Source organism: Dipodomys spectabilis, unplaced genomic scaffold, assembly GCF_019054845.1.
Source record: "Dipodomys spectabilis isolate Male_0828 unplaced genomic scaffold, ASM1905484v1 ptg000031l, whole genome shotgun sequence".
NCBI lineage: Eukaryota > Metazoa > Chordata > Mammalia > Rodentia > Heteromyidae > Dipodomys > Dipodomys spectabilis.
Window position 1 is genome coordinate 607,457 of NW_024870708.1, and position 3,443 is coordinate 610,899.

The window sequence follows — 3,443 nt, forward strand, 5'->3', positions numbered from 1 at the left end:
ACTTCAAATACCACATGACAGAGCAAGCTAGGCGTCTGGGGCTGACAGCTGCCACCTAACCAGACTTAGCCAGATATAAACTGTTGCAACCAAGCTCCATGGGTTACCTCCATCATCCTGGCTTACCCTGGCTTACCCCCGATATCCTGGCTGCTCTGGGGCTTTAAAACATGGCGGGAAGTCTGCTAGACTCTTTGAAATATGGCTCGAAGTGGTAGAGTTCTAGCCTTGTACAAATGTTATTAGAACAATAATATCCCCAAGCTTTAAGCTCAAGCTACATGACTAACCCCCCCCCCCCCCCAAAATAAAATAAAACATTCCACTAAACACTTAGGTGTGAACTTGTGTGGTTTGTGAAATGTTCCTCAAAGAATTGTGATATTGATTATAGCATCCTAAGTCTAATGACAGCTTGTGGAACAGAGCTATGTGCTGAGTCCTCCATAGGGTACTCTGTGCTGAGTCCTGCACATGATTCTATGTGCCGAGTCCTTCACAGGGTGCACTGTATATCATATATTAAACATGTATAGAAACATTTTTTCCATTGCACAGCCTTCATTCAGGCCCTGGGAACTCTCACCTGAATTTTTTTCCTCAAGGAGAGTGAGCTTCGCCTTCACCCATGGTATAAAAGAGTTACCTGGACAGTGATCTCAAATCCTAGCAATGGCAGAAATACTGGCCCCAGTTCCAAGACAATGACTTCTTTTTTTTTAATGGAAGCAGTTATGTTTACTCAGTTCCATACTGAACATTTAAAAAAAGCAGTGTGGAATTTCTACAGCTATTCAGACATCCTTTCCCTACCTCTAAAGTGCTTCTCTGAGAACGACATTGTTTCTCTTTTTTTGTACTTTTTTATTGCCAAAGTGTTTTACAGAGGGGTTACAGTTACAGGAGCAAGGTAATGAGTACATTTCCTATTGAGCACTGTTGACTCTTCTTTGTTTTCCCCCTACCATCCCTTCACTCCCATCTCCACAACTACCTCACCCTGCCGAGGTCAGTGATTTAGTTTTTCTTTTGTGGTTGGCCCAGGGTTTGAACTCAAGTAGTGGCAACCCTTCCCTCACATTGCTAAAAATTTACCAACACCCTGAGTTCAAATCCCAGGCTAGGAAAGAAAACTGGCAGAAATTCCAAACCAGGGAGCTTTATTTTTTTATTTAGTTAAATAATTAATATATTTATTTATTTACTTATTTTTTGCCCATCCATGGGGCTTGAACTCAAGTCGTGGAATCACTTCCTCAGCTTGGATCTCCCTAGGCTGGGGTGCAGTCTCCAGACCCTAGGATCCTGAGATCCTAGGCCAGAGGGCTTGCAGGAAGAAAAAATAATGCTGAAAAGCACAAAAAGTGGAGAGCTGCAGAGGGCTGGCATTTTACGATTTTTTTTTTTTTAGCATGGTTACCATCCTGGGTCTGAATGACATGGCTGCAGAGTGGACCTGACCTGCCATTGCTGATGGCTGGTGGGCTATCAGTGAAGCCATAGGGCAACCTGTCAACATGAGCCCTCGGTTCAAATCCCAGTCCTGACACCAATGGCAGGAGATCACAAAAGACTCATTCCTATGCATGGGAATACCAATTGAATGAGTACTTCATGCATCCGTCTAGTCTAAAATTGGATTCAATAGTCTTAGAATGCTGATTGTTATTAACGTATAATTTATTAAGCATGAAAAGTATAATATTCCTTCAATGGTGGTATAATAAATACCTAAGAGTTGGTAGGTATGTAGTAGCTGTCATTCAATCATAGATAGACGGCTCTGGCACTCTTTAACAATACATATTTATTTGTATACCACTGTCTGCCTATCCATGTATCGCTGTTTTGGCCAAACATGGGGGTAGATCTCAGTGCCTGGGAGCCACTTGACAGCTTCATTGGCTAGAGGCTCCCATGCACAAACTCACCCATTCATGAATTGGGCCTGCTAGGCACTGAGTTGAGATCCTCACATTGCCAGCCATGATGGAGAACACATCTAAAATCTAGATTCCATGTGATAGGTTGTAAACAATGTAATAAATGGTATAGGTGTCATCAGAGTCAATAAAATAAATGGTAAATAAATGACTAAAACAAGAAATAAAATTTATAAACGCACCAAACACAATATGGACGGAGCATCTGAACTGAAGTATAAATCCTATCATTAAATTGTATATAAGGAGTATCTTTTCCAGGACTGAGGCTTGAATTCAGTCCCCCTAGGAGGAGGGAATGGCGGGAGATCCTGAGATACTCGTTTCTGTATCTATGAAGAGTCATGTCATGCGATCCACCTCATCCTTGAATGAGTAGTTCGTGCATGATGCGAGTAGGAAATGATACACAAGACTCATGGGGTGAAGATTATTTCTAAAGAAGAGTTGATGAAGCATAACAATTATCATCACATACATGAAATGGATGCATCAGAAAAGATCCAAATATAGGTACTCACAGATTGGATTCCATCACAGGTCACCACAATACTACTCTATACAAATATGTACTTATTTGCATTCTACCTTCAGTTGATGAATGGATTATTGTGCTCCCCACTCTCCCCCCAGGGGAGCTCAAACTCAGGTACTGGGAACGCCTAGCTCCTTCGTCGCTCACAGGCTGGTGTCCTTATGTGGGCCCATTCACCAACTGGGCCTGCTAGGCTCCAAGTTCAGATCCAAAACCTGCCAAAAGATTCATCTTGATGTCAGAAGCCAATTGTTGCATCTGTTTTCCTTTCCTGTGCAAGTCTTGGGTCTCAGCTAAGATGGAGAATGCATGGGCCACCCTGTGGTCATGGGAATAAGTTGTTATCCATGTCAGCCCAGTTATACCTGTCATCATACACATAAGAAAATACACAATACATCCATGAATAGCATACAAAATAAACACAATAAGTACACTCAATGCACGATGCAGTCCATACACGGATGTGAATATACATCCCATGTTTCAATGATGCATTGAGCATTATTTTGGCCTCCCTGTGGCTCAATCTCTGTTCCTGGGAAGAGCCCATCTCCTTAGTGGCTCACAGTCTGGTGTGATCACTTGGACAGATTTGGTAGTTGGGCCTCCTAGGCCCCGAGTTCGAATCCCAGCACTGCCAAAAATTCACCCTGATGTGAGAAGCCAGTCATTGCACCTTTTTTCCTGTGCTATACAAATTCTGGGTCTCAGCCAGGATGGAGAATATATAGGCAACTCTATACTCATGGGAATAGGTTGTCATCCAGTTCACCACAGTTACATCTGTCAACCTATACTCAAGAAAATACAAAATACATCAATGAATAAGACACAAAATAAAGAGAATGGCTACACCAAACGCAAGATGCAGCCCACCCATGTTTGGAAATATAGATCCTTTGTTTAATTATGAATTTATGACTATATTGGCCCCCCCACCAGGGCTCAATCTCAGGTCGCAG